General features: G+C 42.3%; 1 protein-coding gene across 1 annotated transcript in view; it reads left to right on the top strand.

The window, feature by feature from the left end:
• Window positions 1-2,735: 2,735 nt before the first annotated feature.
• The window catches only part of LOC137147107 (uncharacterized), a 280,155-nt gene continuing 261,640 nt past the window's right edge, over window positions 2,736-21,250 (top strand). The window contains 1 exon segment of the mRNA XM_067538874.1: window positions 2,736-2,768. The gene's annotated coding sequence lies outside the window, so the exon portion shown is untranslated.

Genomic DNA, 21,250 nt, shown 5'->3' with positions numbered 1-21,250 from the left:
ATGCACTTACTCGTAGCAATAGTCCTAATAAAGCTTCTTGCCAGGATTGCAGAATCAGGCCCTAAATTATTCCTTGGATATAATTCAGAGAGGAATATTACTTCCAAGGGGGAAACTTTAGAAGAGGATTTTTACAACATAGCATTTTAATAGTGATATTTTCAGTGTTTGTTTCTACAAAGCAACAGTGGAGTATAATCTACTGCATCAGCTCTCCTGTGAGTGCCATTCCTTTTGTCAGCCCCAAATTGTGTACCCACGTTTTAAACTTTAGCTTAACAATGGCAACCTCCTCTGCTTCTTTATGGCATGAAAATGGCTTTACTTGGGTTTTCCTCAAAGGTAATTTCTGTTCAGGTCAGTTAGTATTTTTCTTTCCTCTGGCACTTGGGGTTTGATTCTCCCTTGAGTGCCAGTCCATAAATAAAATAACAGGGCCTAAAGACTTGGCTGCAGAGGTGAAGGGTTGCACTCAATAGAGAAATGAATGGAAGCATCTTTAAATAATGGAAATAGGGGAGAGTCCACAGCTCATTAAATGGTTACTCAGTAACTCTATAGTCTAGCGCCAGCTGCTAGTGGAGATTTCCTGGGACTACTAGCAGTGTATGTTTCTGTCTAAGATGCTGGCGTTTAGGTGAGGACAATAGCATTAGCCATGATCTTTGAGCAGAGGAGGGAGCAGGTCTTATTTCTGTTAGTTCTCCCCCATCTCTCCCAACTAGTCCCCTGATCCTTTCTATGGGAGTGCCTCTTTACTAGCACTGTGATGTTGGCAATATTTCCTGTGTCCATATCCTTCCAGGGATGGAGGGAGCTGTTATTTAAATTTGGTTAGAGAGCTCTGGAAGCATCACAAATTCCTGGTTTTCTTACACTCACCTCAGCAAAGTGCCAATCTGCCTGAAATTTACCTTTTGTGGCCTCTAGCCAAAGGAGTCTTAGGCTATGGCTACACTGACGGCGGCAAAGTCGCCGCTGTCAGATCGATTTCTCTGGATCGACTGAGCGGTCACAGTGCAGACCTGCTCAGTCGATCCAGAAATCGACGTACTCAGACCACCTTCACAAGTGGCGTAGCGCTGCATCGACGGGAATGCGGGTCCCATCGGTGCAGTGTAGTGAAGATGGCGCGCAGAAGAGAAGCAGAGAAGTCGACGGGAGTTACGCAAGTTTTTTGTGTAGCTTGAGTAACTCCCATCGACTGCCGCTGAATCTCGGAGGTAAGTGTAGACAGGGTCATAGTGTGGTTGAGGTTAATCAGGTGAGACAATTTAGAGATAATAGCATTAAGAGGTGTGTTATGCTTTTTAAAATCTCTCAAATTTGCTAGTTGGCTGTTTAAATTATGTCTTGATTTACACACTTTAGGATTATTTTGTTTAATAGTCCATAATGAAATCTAGTGTCTAGGACTACTTTGACATGGCTAGGTGCCAGAATTTAAGATATTCAATATGGACAACATTCTACCACATGTAATTGCATTGAATAGCAACTTTACTAACAATTCCATTGAAGTCAAAGAGGTTACTCCTGGCAAAAGATACTGCTCAGTGTAAGGGTGGCAGAATGTGGTCCTGTCAAAAGGAAACTCACAAAATTCTTATATATTCCTGGCAAAACTAATGGGATTAATAAATGTTGTAAACCAAGGAGCTAAAAATACCTGCATGCTCACCTGGTAAAAAAATCTTTGTAAACAATTGTGGCTTAAATATGATAGGACCTATTCCGATCTTACAGCAGGTTATTTTTCTTTTTTACACTGCTGTAATGCCAATGACTTCAGTGGAGTTCTTCTGATTTATACCTAAGTGAAATGAGATCACAGTCAGGCTGTTTGGATCTTCACTAGTGAACCTGTTGAAACTTGTGCATTCTGTGGTTAAAATATTGCAATGTTCAGAGAGTTTGTAAATTTTTTTCACAACAGAAATTCTTCAGAGTCTGTAGAAGATCGAGCTTCAAACTGCATGTGCTCCAACACCAATAAATGATAGTGGCCAGATTTCCCTATACCACCAAAAAATCTGTTGAAAGGGGCCAGAGGAAGTGGGAAAACTCTATGAGGCTCCTCTAATGGAGTCTCCCGAGAAGCAACCCTTCATGGGGGAAGGGTTCACATTGACAGAGGGTAAAGTCTCCCAACTTTGTGGGGGGTGAGAGAGTTGTGGGAGAAAGGAACCCAGATGATTTTTATTATGACAACACCCAAAAACAAAGTGATCAGGATGGTGCTAGGCATGGCCTTGTTAATTCCTTTATTTCTTACCCTCCTTCTCCCCATGGTTTACAGATCTTCCCCAACTGCCACCTCAAGCAGCTGTTAGGTTTTTTCTTTTTCATTTTAACTGTTACCTTTATCCTCTCCCCACTCTCAGAAAAAGCCGGGTAAGTAGAGAGCTTTTGCAGCGTGCCCTGAGGCATGTACACTTATGAAGTATATACAATATAATTATGCATAACACAATGAGACATCATGAAGAGCCTTTGTTTACAGCTTCTCCATCCTGAGGGTAGAATGAACAGATTCATTGATGAAATGCAAAAGCAGCTGCCATTGGCCAGCTTCTATTGTTCTCTTTGGCAAAGACATAGGGCCAACTTAAACCCTGGTGTGATTCCACTGGAAGTCAGAGGAGTTACACCAGGAATGAACTGGGCCCTTGCTTATAGAATACTACTTTCAGATCTCCTTCTCCTAACTTGTACAATTTCTCTTTCCACAGAAAGCCTGTGAGAAAAGAAACTCTGCTTCTCAAAAGGTAGGATTTCCTTTTAGTCACAGACTGAATAGTTTTTCATTTCATCAGACTACTGTCAGTAGTTCTGTTTGTGTCTGCCAATGCCATTCCTGTAGCAACGTGACTAAGGATCTAACCCATCTTAGGAAAAAAGATGATTTTAGTATACTTAAAACAATTCTGTTACTGAATGGACATGAAACATATACTGTACCGCAGTGAACAGAAACCTAAATTGTAGTTTATGGAAGCATGCAGTTCCTTACAAAAGGTAACAAGAACCTCCAGCAACAACAAAACAACAACAACAAAAACTCCCAAAAACAAAACCCACCAGTAGAAATGACAAGTTATAGTCTCTAATATTAGTAAAAAAGTTCCATGGGGGCAAATTTTTGACTGCATTTAATAAAACAGACTGATCCTTATTAGCAAAAGTTAATAGGACTGTGGATGTTTCCTGTTTGTTAGTTTTATGGTCAAACATTTTTCCCTACCATAAACCCAAGTCGTGCCTCCCAAATAAAACCCTGCCATTTATAATTTGCCTTTTGCTAAGGCTTTCTTTGTCTTTATATAAGGCAGCTGGCAGGAGTACTGACCTCCCTAGAGTAGAACCTTGCCAGCACTAACTAATCAATATTCCGTTGAGTAGGCTGCTCATTATGTGACCATTGATTATCTCTGGAAGTTACCCCCTCTGTACATGTCTCATTCTGTAGTCGCTTCCCCCTACTGCACATGCACACATCCCTGTAAACACAATCTTCTTTGTGTGCAAAGCCCTGGAACGAAATCCTCTGTCCCTTTGGAGCACAGACAGACTAGCCAATTCTCAGATATAAAGAGACAATTTTTAGGTGGCATACCTTTCCTGTGTATTTCTTTATACCAAGAAGAATCTGATCACTTAGTTTTTAGGAACTTTTTTATTAAGATTTTTAAGTTAAACCTGTGGAGGTGTCTCCTCTCTTTTACATACATTGTCAGTGTATATTATTCATATTGACTGTATAGATTTTGACTGGGCCATTGTATTATGTGGCTGCACAAGCGAGTAAGCCCCCACCCACATGCCTTATGTGGCTGCATGAGACCTGCCCAAATCATGGCCCCAGGTACAGAAGCAGAGAGCAGGGGCTGCACAACCCAAACTATCCCCCAAGTGCTAATGGACAGGAAGCGGGAGGAGTGGCAGACCCATGGTGCTGCCCCCACTGCATACCAGTGTGCTATGCTTGCAGGAGGGAGTACGCTGCACCCTGAATTACTATATAATAGTTTACTCTCTCCAATGCAAGAGGGGAGAAGTTGTGCCTCTGAGAAAGATGCCAAGCCACTATTTTAGGCAACCTAACAATTTAGAATCTTCAGTCACCATCAGAGTAATTAGCATTCAGTAAAGGAGAGGTAGGAAATGTGCCTAAAGAGTGAAGTAAGAGTATTTCAGGCTTAGTTCTCTAGGAATGGCAGGCTATATATTGTGAATACAAATTTACAGAAGCATTAGCAGAATATAAATGATGACACTCCATGGTACAGTTGTAGTTACTCCAATTTTAAACTTTTCAGTTTAGTTTCAGAGCAGGGATTAGAATCAGAAAGGAGAGCTCCAGAGAGGGAATCAGACTTTAGGGGGAGGAACCCAGAGCCAGGGCGGAGAGAGACAGAGGCACAGGAGAAGAGTAGTTGAAAGATCCATAAGAGAATGAAAATGAGTCCCACCCATCCCTAGCATAACGAGGGGCTGCCGTTGATGGTGCTGCATGGAGACCAGGCCTGCTGTTTACCCCCTCTTGCTGTGCAATGTAGAACACTGCACTTATTGGCAATCTGCAAGCGTATCCATGGGTCTACTCAATGCACGGGTGTCAGAAACTGGTCTATCCCTGATTATTGCTTTAATCCCACTCTTTTTGGTGTGCACCACAGATTTGTCTGTGGCTGCTCAGACACAACTGCCCATTTTGATACGAGTCTTTGGAAACAGAAGCTGGTTCAAAAGCCAACTCAGGGACCATTGCCAGTAGTATAATCTTGTCCAGTCATTTGCACGTACCAGAGAGTCAGTGACAGCTATGTGAAAAATGGCAAGCTGGCATCAGAATAGGTATATTTAGCCAGCTGAGTTTCCTGTCAGTTCCTTGACTTCCTGATCAACAGAAAACAAGGCATGTGATGCAGTGAATCTGGTTGTCACTGAATGTTTAATGAAGCGTAAGTCAGGGTTAAAGTAAAGAGGAAGAGTGGGGAGGCAGCTTCTCTGCTGAAGTGGAGGGAGCTTCTTTATGAATAGACATTATGTAGATTATCCCCTCTAGCTGCAGAATGACATTGAAGGCAGCAAAAAACAAATCAAATCCCATATGAATAATGTCATATTGCACATACTGCAGCATGTCATCTCCAGCACAAGACAAACCCACTCAGTTTCCACTATGAACTTTCCTACTGTATAATGAAATGCAACTGTATCTTTAGCTTCATTGATTCTGTTTATAGTTTGCTGATGGAATTTGCATAATAAATATGCACGCTCATTAGATCTCATTACCAATAGAGATGTATAATTCCAAATTGGATTTGGTTTCAAAAGAGCCGTGGGCCACTCATCAGTACAGTGTTCCATTTCTCTGGCTTTACCTGCAAGAATCCATGCTGAACACAAGAAGCCTCCTAACCTAAGGGTATGAAGGAAACTGATTGGATGCATATTTTGAAGACTTCTTATGTTATGTGGATTCTTTACAATACCACAAGCCTGTTACATTCCTTGCTAGCTGTGTTTTATTCTAATGCTCAGTGGTGGCAAACTCCAGACCAAATTAATTTATAATCAAGATTTATAGCCATGACTTTATAGTTACCAACTGCTACATGAAACTTGGACAAAGAAACCTGTGTTAAAAACTATGTTTGGTGCATGTCAACTGAAAAGATGTCCCAGGTATGTATAATTCTTTATATTGAACTTCAGAGACTTTTGCTACAAGCACATTTTACAATGGCCCAAATGAGAAAAAAGATGAGGAAATAAAGAGTAAAAAATGTAAAGTCTATTTTGTAAAACTGGATATTTCAGTTTGAGCATAAGGCCATACCAGCTGCATCTCATTCAAAATATGCACATGCTGAAGAGGAGTTTTCATATCTAAGACAGTGACAGTTAAGTGTGTGTATGCATTCAGCACAGAGAAGTGGAGTGTTGAGATTGTTTGGAAAGTTTTCTTGAGGAAATTACTGTTGCTATGTATGAGTTATGCTAACTCTGCTTTTTCCAAAAGCCTCATTCTCTTCAGGAATCTGGATTTTAAAAATGTAAATGTTATAGATTGTATACACTGATTCTCCAAGGCAGCTGCATACCAATCAGTGGCTAGAAATCTCTGCAGACTTTTGAGGCTACTCAGTTTTCTTCTTTGTTTTGGGCTTTCCTCTCAGCCAGCAAGCATACTGATGCTCCACCTGCTGGAGACAGACAGCTGTAGGAGTCAGAAGGCAATCCACTTTGGTAGGGCATGACCTTGTTAATAAGTCTTAGCATACTGTCTTCATGTGCTGGTTGGGAAGAACTACACCCCAGCATCTGGAACTGCATAAAGGCCAAAAAAAGTCACCTAAATCTTTGCTCTCCTTGTTCCTATGTGTCAGCTATGCCAGTGCAGATATGCCAATATATATATATATATATATATATATATGTATATAAATTTGAAGTTATTGGCCAGTTATAGCTTTCAGTAGGCTTTGCCCATAGTCATAGCCTGAGGTGTCTTATTTTTTTGTTACAAAAGTCAGCACGTTAAAAGTGACTCCTAATTTAACTTTAAAAGCTAAAAATTAAAAGCTGGCAGAGCAGGTGTGAAGTGCCATGTCAATGCCAGGCTAGGCTGGGCACAACAGCTAGAGCTGAGGGAAGGTGGGAAGGAATGTGTTCATTACCCAAAGGTATCAAAAATTGAGTTTCATCATCATTTTAAAACATCAAGCATTGTTCTTTCAGCAGGTTTGTTGCTCGTTTGGGATATTATTTTGGAGTGCAACAAATGAATTAAAGCGGTACTTGTAGGTCCCAAACATGTAAGAAACAGAACGAGAGGGCTTAGTTAATAAATGCAGGCACAATACCTTTTAAAAGGCATGCACCAGCAGGTTTCACGGCATTTGCAACAATTACTTCCCCATTACTGGCTGCTAGGTGCCGATTTCTAGTAATGCAGCCAGCCAACAATTATTAGTAATTTGTCAAATTCTAGTAATTAGTAAGGGGTAAAACTACTACATCGAAGCAGGAGGTGTTCTTTTACTAAAGAACCATTTTAGGTTTTACCCTGAGATAATTATGCAACAAGTTAATTTATGATTTTTTCCTAATCATGTTTATAGAATTTTAATGACAAAAGGAGTACTGCCATGGTTAATTTGAGGGATAGGTGGCAATGTAGAAAAATAGCTCAGCTAGAATTTTTTTTGAGTGTGGAGATGGGTTCTTTTAGACAGTAACTGATTTACGTGTATTTGGCCTGCACTTTTGGTTTCTTTTATTTACATTGACAACTGTGAGCTCTTTATGGTCCTGGGCATGTGGGAAGACCGACAAGATGCAAGGAAGGTCATAACTTCATTAACTGAATTTACCTGCGAGCTACCCAGCAGCACCTCAGAGTGCAGGTCATTCCTTTCTTAATTGTTTCCACTTGGTGGAGGGCTGCCGTCAGCCCCCCACTCCTCCAGAGCTGATTCCCTGCCCATTGCTCAGACCCTGCCATGCTTCCCCTGTACAAGGTTTAAGGGTCAGGAGTAATGGGGTTGCATCCTTGCTGTACCAGATATTAGGAACTCCGTCCCCCACAACTAGCCAGTTTCCCAGATAATTAACCATTCTCTCCCTAACATCAACCAAAAATATATCCGCTCTGCAGCTGGAGAGGTGTACCCATTGTCCCTGAATAGCTCGGGTACCAAATATGATATCTTTAATTCATAATTACTGACGCTCCCCATTTTAGATGCTTTCCACATCTTCTGGCCTTGCCAACCCATGGAGGCCTAGCAGTTCCCTGCTGTACCCTCTGCTGAAGCATTTCAGATCAGATCAGATAGTTACCCTGGGACAAGCTTCTGGATCTATCTTAAATCACTCTGTTCCCTGAAGAGTAAGTCAACTCCTTACAAAATCTGAAATCATTTTCACGCAGGTGTACAATAAATCATGTGGCTGTTTCCTGGTTGCTAAAGAGTGTTAGAAGGACATCGGCTGGTCCCAGAGCATGCCCCTCTTGCCATGTGAACTCGGAATCACCTTGCCACCGAGGCCCAGCTGTAAACCTCCAAGGGAAGTGGCTAACTGCCAATAGGCCCAATGTGCTACCCTGAGCTTGTAGATCCAAACACTGGCTCTCATGACCCATTCTCTTGCTCATGCAAACTGGATAAACAGCAAAATTAGCACATTTGTATCATTAGACTCATTTTCAGTGGGAGTCCTTATATATCCTGTACATGTTTGAATGCCAATGACTGGTCACCAATATCCTTCAAGCCCTAAGCAATTTCATAATGGAAAATCTCTACCCAGTCCATAATTTAGCACTCACCTGCCAAGGACTTGTGACTCCCCAGGCCTGACTTTATCCCTAATCTCTTTGTCCTACCCCTTTACTGAGTCACCAAATTGTTACCCTCGGGTTCAACTGACCCATTCACATGGCCCTTCCCTGGCCAGCGAATGTAAGAGGGCATCTGCTGACCCCATTGCATGTCCCTTCACCCATGCCACTTCCAGGGGAAGCCAGATACTTGTGTGTGGACCAAGTGTGCAGTATTATCCCTGCATATCTAGTCACCAGCTCCTGCTATCTGTTCACTTGATCCTAAAGGAAGAGATAAACCGGAAGAGTTTAGCACATAAACCATTGAATTATCCACCCCAACAGGGGCCTCCATATCCTTGTATCCATTCAGATGCCACCCATTGGGGAGAAAGGGGGGGAAACATTTACACTCACCTTGTGCCCTGATGCTGCACTGCCCTCCACCACATGCGCTCTTCACTGCTCTGGCTCCCTCTGCTGCGACCAGGGTGATTTCCACCCAGTCCTCACTGGGACCTTGCTGGTCATCCTGTGGACTCCCTTCTCCACATGGGGGCAGGGGTGGTGTTGCAGCTGTATGTAACCACAGCAGGCTCATTTGCTGCTCCAGTGCATACTGCTAATCCAGATGTGAGGGGGGCTCAATCTGGAGGGATAGGGCTTACATACCTTCTTCAGGTGTGCAGAGGGCCAATGGCTTACCTCCGCCCCACTAGCACAGGTGATGCCTGCCTCCACTGCTCAGCCACCTTCCTCTCCCTACCCCAGAGGGATGGGGGACTTTAAAGGAGCCACTACTGTTTTTTCCCTGCTGGTCCTGACAACACCCCTCCCCGACTTTGTGATCGCAGGGAGTGCCTTTCTGTCAGTCAGTAGAAGAGCTTTTGGCTCACTTATCAAATATTCAGCATGTTCTAGTTTTCCCCTTTTTTGCTATTAAGTGCCAAGAAAATGGCCTACCTATTAAACCGTCTCCTAAATAGATTAAGACTCACTCAAGGAAGAATCTTCTTGTGGCTTTATTACCTGGTTTTTGGTAGTGAAGCAGCACTGGTTCACTCCATGAATGAGCCTTTGATTACATCAATTATTCTGGAAAGGAAACTATAATTTTCCGCTGCCTTCTGCACTGGAACTTTGTCAAATGCTTTCTTAAAAGTTAATGAAGCACAGTGTCAGATATTTGTCTATGAAGGAGCTTCAGTTAGTGCCAGCTTTGAAGGCGAATATATGATCTGGACTTGTTTTTCTACAATTAGAACTTGCTTGTGCTCTTATACACCAAAGGCTATTTGTCTAAGGAATACACTGCTGAGGCACTTACCAAAAGCTAACGTTTATGGAGTTGTTGCAGTCCACTATATTTCTAGGAGGTCTCCTTTCCTGCCAATAGAACTATCTTTGTGCCTAGACTGACTCATCTTAATTTGAAACACACAGTATAGACACATGACAAGTTACCCAGTTGCTTCCTAATGGCTAGTTAAGCTGTTTTAGCGTAAAGGAGGAGGCATTTATGCAGTGATGATTGTGCCTTTTGCACTAAGAGTGATGTTCCTTCAGCAATTACTTGTCCTCTTTGATATATTTTCATATGAAATGGGGTGAAGGAGAGAAGAAAGAAGAAGAAAGTTATCTTTAGGATATAAGGAGCTTTTATGATAAATTAAAAATAAGGAGCTGTGAGAAATGCAGTTTTTCATTTGCAGTGATTCATATCAACTTTATTTTTTCCTTCATGTACATTTATATCCCTTGAGTTTCTATGTTGGCTCTGATGAGATGCTCACTACCATAGTATCCAAATGCCTCATATTAATGAATTTACTCTTCCAACACCCCTGTGAAGTAGGAAGATGCGGACCTAAGGCACAGAGAGATTAAGCGATTTGTCCAAGGTCATGCAGGAAATCTGAGGCAGAGGAAGGAACTGAATGCAGATATAGCGATTCCCCAGCTGGTGCCGTAAACACAAGCCCATCCTTCCTCCCTTCAGGTTTGAATGAGATCAGAAACATTAAAAAAAAAAAAAAAGAAAAACTGTCATGTTCATAGCTAGCTTCAGGTCAGATTGATGCAAAGTCACTGGTTTGACTGGCTTTCATTCAGAATCACAAACCGAGGTCATGTTCACTCAACTCCAATTTACAAACCTGGCAGGGGGCATGTGTCTTTGACAGAGTTTAACCTGTTTTATGGTTTAGTTAAACAAGTTTCCTTGCAGCTCTGCTTGGGGCCTTGGTACCTGCCCAGCACTGAGCATCGCTTGCTTCAGCAGGAACCCTATCAGCATCTCACGTTTTGGCCCCAAAGGTCACTAAGAAAAAGGAGCTGGCTTCACAGAGGAATTTCTCTCAGGACCATTTATTTTTTATATTGCTGCTCAGTCCTTCTCTAGTTCCCTTGGGAACATCCTCTCCCTCCACCCCCCTTCTTGGTGAGTTCTTTGTTGAGAAGCAAAGTCCTTTTTATAAGGAGAGAAAATTATTCTCTGCCGCTGGGGCCAAGCTCAGCACAGCTGCTCCTGGTTCAGCCCGGGGAGGTTCCCTTTCAGGTCACCTAGTGAGTGTTTCTGCTTTTGGACCTTGGAATTTGGGTCTCAGCTTGGTTGCAGTGCTATGCCCTGCGAGCCTAGCTTCTTCATGAGGAACTCGGTTAACTCTACTCTAAGGATGTGTCCACCAACTGACAGAAAATGGTTTCCAGTACTGCCATTTGTTCTCTCCAATTTAAAATAAGACCGGAGCGCCTCATGTTTATTCACTATTTTGGTATCCCTCTCTTGCCACATCAGTTCCTAGTTCCTCAGTCCTTGCAGTCCTCATCAAGGTACAAATACGGTCAGAGGAGCAAAAAGAACATTGCTTAAGAGCATCCCAGTCTTGGGCCACTAAGCTAGGAAAAGTAGTACTTAGAACTGCATGCTGTGTACAGACGGCAGTAATGGGCTATCCCTCTAGATTTTTACCTCTGACTGCCTGAATTCAACTCCTGCCTTGTGTCAATAGTAAAAGTGAGCTTAGTATCTCAGCTTGGTCCTTGATGCACATCTCTTCACATCAAAACTAGCTCACCAGCTGAGGACTGAACAGCAGGGAATGCTGAGAATCAGAGGTCTGTGGAGGAAGCTAATAGGAGTGCCTTCCTCTGTAGCATGGGGCACAGCTCACTTGCTAGTGGATTCTCTGTACCTTAAAGACTTTAAACCATAATTTGAGGACTTTAATAGCTCGGTCAGAGGTCTATTACAGGACTGGATGGGTGAGGTTCTGTGGCCTGCTTTGTGCAGGAGATCAGACTAGATGATCATATTGGTCCCTTCTGACCTTAGAGTCTATGAGGAGTCTGACTGCACTATGAACAGGTCTAGCCGTTCCTATTTGCCACTCATTTTTATGAACTCCAATGGACACTTAATCCCCCACCCCTTTTAAAGCTAAATGAAGTCAGTGTATTAGTTGCAGCCAATGAAGGTGGATCAGTGAGGAGTGGACTACTGTATACTTCCAATTACTTGGGTAGCTATTGGTAAGTTTCATATTCGCATCTGCCTAGCTTCACAGTTCTCCCCAGGTACTGTCAATGCAAATTCATAGGCAGAATAATTAAGATGCCTTTTCAGTGTGGACATATCGCTTTTCTAGGCAATTGCAGGGGGCTATTTGATTGTTCTTTTCATCATGGTTCCTTGGAGGGACATATCATTTACAATTTGGTGGATTCTATGCAGCACACATGAAACCTTATGAAGCATGTAAATTATAATGAGGCAAAAACCAAGACAGCAAAACCTTGCAAGGTTACATGATAAACTGTAACAGGGCTCCAACCACCATGCTGGCACCTCCTGCTGGCCATCTTTTGGGGATTAGCTCTGCATGTCAGTACACCCTCTCCTGATGGTGCTTCACCCGCTACCACTTCTACTCCCAGACCCATGTCACTCCAAGGACCGCGGCATTCTCTTTCTGACACAGCCCTCCAGCTGTGTCACGATCTGTGCTCCCCCTTCCAGGGGCAAGTGTTGCAGTCCAAGTGTTCTGCCACTTCTCTGGCCCAGCGACCCTGTAGATGGCAGCCACGTGCTGCATTCCCTTGAACTCCTCACTTTCTCTGGGCCACTTCCCCATGGCCCCAGCACCTTCTTCGCCCTTGCCTCAGGGCATCAGACTGCCAAACCCAGCAGCCAGCCAGCCAGGAGCTCACTCTAGCTCCCCGCTCCCCCTGTCCCTGCTAGCAGCACTGCTCTGTCCAGGGTGCTAGCTACTTCTTTCTGCCTGCCAGACGCCCAGTCCTCCCTCCTTGAACTCTTGAACTCTTGCAACTCTTCTTAGATGGGCCTGCCAGGCCCTGATTGGCTGCTCCTCTCAGCCCCTCTTTAATTGGCTGCCTCCTGCACAGCCTGCCTAGGGCTCTATTAACTCCTTAGAGGTCAATGTGAGGCCAATGCCTTGACACACAAACACATTTCAAGCCATATTTGTTTATAGCAAAGCTGCTGCAGCCACCATCTGTGCAATTAGTCAAAAGTGTACTGTAAGGAGAATGAGGAGATCCCATTGTTTTCCAAAGACAGATTTACAGTCCAATCTGTGCTGCTGGCATACTAGATGCAATGAGACATATTGATAGCCCTTGTTTAATCATCACTATCCAGATGAAAACCCTTTGGAGACTTGTATCTAACCTAGAAATACTGAATCTGTTTTGCTACAGACAGATTTAATTAGGACAATTGATATAATCCCTTTGCAGTGTTCTTGACTGGGGAAGGAGCTGCTGAAATGAATCAGTAGAGGCCAGAACCTGCCAAAGCATATTCACACTGTTTTATGGCTTTAACTTGTTTATGTTTTATTCATTGTATGCTGATGGCTGCTGAGATACAAATTAAGAAATAATGTAGAATGTCACATAACGGTATCACAACTGCAATTACAGTGAAAGCCATCGCAGCAATTCCACTAAGGTATATAAAATGAAGTCACCCCTCTAATCAATTATGTGCTAAAGAGAATACCTAAGAAGCCAGGTGCTCTTAAAATCCATTTTACTCCCTCCCTCACCTAGTGTAAAATATTCCAGGAATGCTCCCCCTACCTCAAACTGCTTTTACCCTTCCCTACTGACTGACATTAAGCACATCGCACTCTGCAGAAATATCCTTGCATTGCCTTCCAGTTCTGAAGAAGCACTCTTGAAGCTAACATCTGTCAGCAGCTGTTGCCTAATGCACAGCACCGACTGCAAAAAAAAAAAAAAAAAATCCTTGTTTGACTAATTCCTTCCTTAAAAGGGGTTTTAAAAAAACACACTACACATTTTGATAGTTTTCACAACTTATAAAGATAACATCTGTATCACCACTGGCTAAGGCTATACTTTTCTCCTGTACGTCTGTGCAAGGAATGAGGGCGCAAAGAGTCTTTCCCTATCTTGTTCCTCCAACACAGGGACCAGGCACAAAACTGCAGGTCTCCACAGTACAGAGTGCTGGCCTCAAAAGAGTGCATGTTGAGCCTCCCTCGACTTAAGAGGAGGAAATCATGGGGATACACTCTTGCAGGCTGGGGCACAATTCTTCCTGGTCTCCTACGGTGGTAGCCCAGTTCTGCAACACCCAAAAGCAGGACAATTCCTTAATGACAAAATCTGGCCCAAATAATTTACTTACAATTGTAGCTTGCTGGTGCTTTACTTTGAGGAATTGCAAGGATCAAAGGATGGGTGTCAAAGGATCATAACTTGTTCAAAAGCACAGTAAATGAAAAATCAGCTGAAGTGTTCTAGAACTTCTAGCATAGGTCCATTTTTGTTAAGCTGAGTTAATTCTGCCACTGCAAGCAGCATAGATGCAAATGCTTGTTCTTGTCATGGAGTAGCATAGTGTAATATGTAAAGGATCTTATAAGCAGCAGCAGGACAAGATTCTCTCCGAGCCCAATAAATGTGCCTGAGACCCTAGAGACATCACATGTAGGGGTGAACAAGTTATCCAGTCTCCATGATTTTCCAGTGGTAGGTTGTGCCTGGTCCTTATGGTGGAGGGAAGGTGGCCCAATGAATCTTCCTCCCATATGTTTCCCCTCCTACCCTGTTCTCCCCCAAGGTCTAAGGCCAAATGTAACCCTTTCTGTGAGAGACTAGAGGAACTCCTCCATTCAAACACCCCTAGAGAAGGCAAACCATTCCACAAAGGGATGGCTAGGCAGTGAAAGGCAAGATCTTGCCTTCCCCTTTGCAGTGGTCACTAGAGCTGTGTGGATGCCCAGTGGACAGCACATTGTACTCCTCTTTGGGACAGGGTAGCATGCACACCCTGTTTTGCTCCCCAGATCTGAAGGAGGGGAGATACATCAGAAGGGTACAATCCTCCCCCGAGCTCCCACTGGGCCTGGAGACTCCGCTCAGGGTCTCGTGCAGGGCTATGTATCATTTTACACAAGCAGGCCCTGAGACCTTTAGCCTCTGTTGGGATTTCCAACAGTAGCCACCATCAAGGATTCTGATTCATGCCCTTTGTGACCACTTTTTGTGCTGGGTTTAACAAGTGGAGGCAGACTTTTTGCTGCTTTTGATCTTGTTGCGATTCAAACCAGTGATGCAAAAGTCTCCATATTTCTTTACCTCAATGCCTGAGACATCTAGCTACTCTTATCTTTGTGATGTGTGTCCTGGTTTAACTATAACCCAGATCTTAATGTGTCATAACTATCATCCACACACAAACAGAAAGCTCTATTTCCACAACCTTTTTGGTCTGACAGAGTGCAAGCAGCTTAGAGCTGACCTAGCATTCAGGTAAGAGGGCTAAGGGGGAAGTTTACTTCCAATTGTATGTGGCTGCATGAGGCTGTACTGGAGGTGGGAACTCAAATAACCCAGTGGTGCTTAGAAACGTGTAAGTGTCCAGACTGTTTGAGGCTGTCCAAGGGGAGGAGAAGACTGCCCTGTCACAAATGGGTTTTACCGTTCACAAGAATGTCTCAATAATTAGCAGTATGTGGATGAGATACAAGATAGCAATACCCAAAGTATCTGATTAGTGTCGGTTTTTAGAAAAATATTTAGTTATTAGTGGACTTAAATGCTTAGTTTCAGCTGATTTGACCAACCCTTCTTAAAATAGACCCACTTAGCCAAGGGTATCCAATCCATGGTCTGCTGAATACCAAAAAAAACAAATTCCTAGGGGAATGAATGGCTCACAGACCGTACTGTTAGAGTTGCCTAGTAATGGACAGTAGGAGGGATGGCACAGGCTCAGAGGGGCCCATGTTGAAGAAAGGAAATATCAATATCACATTCAGGTAGGAGACAGTATACAGCAATACACAAACTGATCCATAACTGTTCATTACATGTAATGGGTGAATGTGTATATATTCAATAATTTGTCTCAATGAAAAAATATCAAAGAAAGCCAAGAAAAACAGTATTGAACATAGGAAGAAAACAAAAAGTCACTATATTTGTACTTAGTCCCCTGAAGACTGCAGTGTTTTGTTTTCAGGGCATGAGCTACTGTTTGGCAGGTTTCCTGAAGCACTTTGTCTATTCACTTCTTGGTAATGTGAAAGTGCCTGGGCTCCCTGGAAGGAAGGTTTTGTTGAAAACCTTTCATCATCAAGGATTATTTGTTTGGTAAACCTGTGTCACCCTTAACAGTCTTGATGGGAAGCACCAACTAATGAATGGCTCATTGTGGAGATGCTTTGAGTGTGGAACTTCTTGTGTCTGTTTTATTACTCAGATTTCAGTTCAGAGTTTAAGGGAAAATTGAAGCATATACTTTGATTCTGCTATAAATGTACAATGTACAGTCTGTTATTGCTGAGTTAGATTCAAGTCTTACCTGTATATATTAAGCAAGTTTTCAGTAATGTTATAAAATTAAGGGGATAGTCCTGAACACCACAGTAAAGCTCAATACTTAAGTCCAGTGTGGTATTGGTCAGTCCTCAATGGTTCTAGGCAGTTCAGAAACACCTCCTGCTAGATACACAGCATTAGGGATACGATAACCCAAAGCGAGTTTGGCTCAGTATTAGTTCAAGGTTTAGCTGCAAAGAATTCATGAAAAAAATCAAACAGCACCCTCATTGTTATTGAAACACTGGCCAAGTAGAACATGCAATGACTCAAGGATGAAACAAAGGAGATAGAAGAGACTGTGGTGAATGGGGAAACAGTCTGTGTCCAGGAATGGACACTCAGAGCCTGTCTTCTTTCAGGAAAGCATAACATGAAGCATGAAGTTAAAGTCATCATTTTAAGCTAATAGGACTTGTATAGTTATTTAAGAGAATATGTCTGAAAGGTATAAAATTCAAAGCAAGGTTGAATTATAAAATCCAGTCTCCCCTCCTCCCCAAACATTTAAAAATTAGGAAGTTCACGGTTAAGATTCTACAAAAAACCCTTCAACACTGACCACTTTGTTTTTGGATAGGCGAAGGAAGAGTGTTAAACACCTCACCTACCTATCAACATGCCTCTGATATTTCCAATATGATTCACACATCCCCACCTCCCTTACTGTAAATACTGGAGTGAGAGACATCTGTACCATCAAAACAGGGGTTCACAAACCAAAATACCACTCCTCCCCCATCCACTAAGAAATTCAACTTCTCATATCTTCCCTCCAGATACATATCCAACCCACTGTTATTTGAACCAGGAAGCTTAAGTGACCTCCTCCACTCTCCATACTACAATATACCCACTGAACCTTCTTTCCAACTCCACATATTGCTTAGGCACTGCATGATCGTATGATTGCCATGTACCTGCGGCCATTTTTTAAATTAGAGAGTTGCTACTGTGGTGGTTGGCAAAACTTTGTAATGCTCATCGGTATTTTTGTTATTTCATTTTTCATAAACACACCATGCTAACCGGGGTTTTTTAAGCAATATTTATTTAGAGTCTTCAGTCGTATCTTGAAGTTTTTTGCTTTTGGTTTTCCTTGGTTCTTAAAGTACTCTGAATTACTATGATCTTCATTATACCTTCACATTTGCTCATCAACTGACTCCTTTTACATCCTTCCTAGGATTTATCACTTTACAGATAAATGTAAACATTTATTTATAATGTAAACACCAAGATTAAAAAAGTTAATACATCTCTTCCAAAAAGGCGTGCTAGAAAGCAATTTTCTGTAAAAATATTAAACAAACAATGAAAAAAAATTGTAAGAGAAGCCCATCACTGAGACTATTTGATTTTAAACAGGATTCTTTGTCTCAATAATAAATTTCCCTCACTGAAACTCACATACTGATAGCTATATATGAAGACATGATTAATAGCAGTATTTGGTTCCAGAGCTGTTATGCAGTTACTCAGCCACTTCTGATATTTTCTGTACAAATAAATTCAAGATTCATGAGCAATCTGGATCATTTTAAACAACCCACAGAAATTAATTCATGTGTGTGTTTATTTTGCTTGTATTACCTCCTAAGCACAACTAGGCTGGCATCTACCCAACTATTTGGCACACTATCCTTTTGAAACACTTTGTCAGATTACCCAAATGTGGACATGTGGCCTATACAACACAGTGAAGCCCCAGCAGGATCAGAGAGGGTAAGCCTCAAAGCACTTTTAAAACCACACCATAGAACCTCAACAAAGGACAACATGGAACCTTCACCAGTGACAGTGGACACAAAGTGATTTATACACAAATCAACACATTGCACATGTTTGCTATGAAGTGTTCTTTGGGGAGATTGTGTATCTCCAGCTGTGTCCTATGAATATTCATTCTTGATGCATGGGCTAAGGTTGTATTCATCCTATTCCAGAGAGGAAAGAGTTTACCAGAAAAACAAACAAAACCAAGAAACTACCCTACATCTGATTATGGAGCCCTCTCGTTCACCCAAGTAAACCCTCTATAGGACTAGTCACGTGAGTCTATGTGTGGCTTTAACAGTGAGGTCCCCAGCAATATAATCTGGTATTGCCATAGCGCTTCAAAGGTAGTGCTGGTGAAAGCTGCCAGAAAGACAGTCCAGAACTGGAAACTTCTCTATCCTCAGACTAGGTACCAACATAGGCAGCGACTTTTGAAGCTAAACAATGCTACCGGGCCAGTGCACTCAACCTTATTCTGGAGGGTTTTCCTCTGATAATTAATCACTTGGTTTTGCTGATGCCTACAATGCACTATGTGCTTTCCAGGTATGAGAAAGCACAGTTTTTGCCCTCAGACATGTGTAAGGATAGCTTGGGCCCAGATCGTCAAAGGTAAATAGGCTCCTAACTTCCACTGAAATAAGTTAAGGCCTAGACACCTTTGTGGACTTGGGCCTTAGAGAGACTCAGCCTGGCCCTTAGAGAGGCATGCAGGGGGAGGAGTCACAAGGAGCCTCTGGAAAAGCCAGGCAGAACTGCAGTTCATGTGGATTTGGCAGAGGCTGCCAGCAAGGTTTCCAGTTAATATCAATTATTATAATGGGGTGTTTGATGTGGACACATGTCAAGCAGGAATTATGCAGAGACCAGCTCTTCATTGTGTACAGGCCACTGAGCAGTCATCACATGGTAACAACTTTCAGTCACTACTGACCCAATCCTGCTCCCAATGAAATCAGCGGCAGAACTCTCATTAACTTCAGTAGGAGCAGGATTGGGCCTTAGGTTAAAACTGTTAATAGACCCTACAAAGTATCAAAGAGATTTTAAACAGATGTGGCTGGCTGCTACCCTTGTATGACGGTTCTTGGGGTACCCAGCACTGAGTGCCTGCCTCCAGCATGACAGAGAACTGCTTGGGTTCAGCTGGGGTTGGCTTCCTGATGCCACCAGCCTATTAGCCCCTCAAGTACTCTGCTTTGGACTCTGCTGCCGTTGTTTTGCTTTGCAAGTTAACAGTGGGCGCACCCAACCCCTGTGAAATGCTCTGCTGTAGCATTCAGCCCTTTCTTCACTGAACATTCACAGAAATATCAGCTCTGCTGTCCCCAAGAGAACAGTGTACACACCATCTTGTAGGAGTCAACTCAGGATCAGCATCTAGCTTAATATCCTAGCACTGAGATATATTTACAGTGAAAACAACCATAAATTTATTATAAAAAATTCAAGGGACAGTGAGTGAGAATAAGGGAAACAACATTATAATATGCTTTCTATAGACTAAACTTAACAGGCTAACCTCCTGTCTAAATAAGTTTCTCCCCCCAAATGTCCTCTGCAGCATTTCAATCAAGACTGACTGAAATTCTGTTTTCATGAATGTAAATGCACTGCCAGTTTACTTCTTAGGTGCAGGAAAAAAGGGTATCTTTGTTGCCTTCTACTTATATCCCCAAAGTTCATTGTCTGTACTCAGGAAAAAACAAGCAAACAGGGGGTTTTAATGTCTGTGTTCTCCTTCTTCCCTGTTGTTTTCACGTCCTCCTGTTGGCTTCATAAATAGGGTGGAGCCATTGTATTAGCTTAAAATGCTTAATGAACATGCTGAAAGAGATACAGCTGAACAAACATCTCCTGTCCAACAGGAAATCTGTTTATTAGCTCTGCCTTGATACAGACAAACTCCTTTCAGTATACATAACTCCCTTCATAGTATCCATACAAATATTTCACAATGATATTAATGAGCAGCATGACCTGGCTTTCATTTAAGACCTCACATGGCATTCTTTGGTGAAGAAGAATGTACATATCAGGATATTCTTGTAGCTCCCATGCCAGCTAGCAGTAAGGGATTTTTGAGTCATACCCTGCTTGGAGTCTGAGGTACCCTTTCCAACTCCCTAGGGTCAGCTGCCTCTGCAGCACTAGCAGACAGGACAGAGGAACTTGGGGTTTTACAGAGGGGCATTCAGCAGGGGAAGCTTATTTATATGAGCTCCCCACCCCAGGTAATTTTTTGCACTATGAGTTCACTGTTGACGTTAACCCCCACTATCCCACTAGTAGATGCAACCCTATTCTGGAGGGTTCAGGTCCTCAATACAATTCTCTATGTAGAATTCACTAGCAGTGGTGAGGCAGGATGATAGGAAAACTGGATATTAACTAGAAGACTGTACTATGATCAGATACGGAAAGTCAGAGGTACAGTACTTGACTGACACACTTCTCTGCCCCCTTATTTCCTTTAAGGCACCCATCAATATATTTAGCTATTTCAAGGCACCCAAGCACCATGGATGGAACATGTATATGTTTATCTACTTGAAAAAAAATCTAACTTTTAGATAAGTACACACTTACAGTATATCTTACAACACAAAATATCTTAATATTTAGATTGATAGATCTCAGGCCAAGAGGGACTGTTATGATCAAATAGTTTGACCTCCTGCATAACACAGTTCAATGAATTTTACCCAGTGATCCCTGCTTTGAGTCCAGTCATGTGTGGCTGAGCGAGAGAGAATTTTAGAAAAAAAGCCAATCTTCATTTAAGGACTTCAAGTAAAGGAGAATCCATCACATTGCTTGGTGAACTATTCCACTGGTTAATCACTCTCACTGTTAAAAATGTGCACCTGATTTCTAGTTTGAACTTTTCTAGTATTAATTTCCAGACATTGGATGCTGTTATGCCTTTGTCTGGCCAGATTAAAGAACAGACAAAATAAAGCAATTTCACTGGGGAGTTAAATATTTTTCTATAATTAGGACACATATAATTTCAAAGTTTTAGAAGTGTTGCCTGTTTTTAATTGAGAAATGATTCATACCATTTTACATGTGAGCAATTCAGATTTGCTATCTGATTAATACAGATTTTAATGTAGGAAAAATAAAAGCAGAGGAAATATCTTCCATTGTACTTAAATGAAAGAGGCGACTGTGTCGCTTGTTGGCTTGAACTGTGGCTTGTTGGTGTTCAGAATGGAAGTGGGATCCCCTTTTATTATGTCCTTTCTGAACAAT

This window comes from Emydura macquarii, unplaced genomic scaffold, assembly GCF_026122565.2.
Source record: "Emydura macquarii macquarii isolate MOO-44397 ecotype Brisbane River unplaced genomic scaffold, CSIRO-AGI_Emac_v2 contig_499, whole genome shotgun sequence".
In the NCBI taxonomy this organism is placed as follows: domain Eukaryota; kingdom Metazoa; phylum Chordata; order Testudines; family Chelidae; genus Emydura; species Emydura macquarii.
The sequence above is the reverse complement of the archived record's forward strand: the minus strand, read 5'-3'. Positions and strand labels throughout refer to the sequence as shown.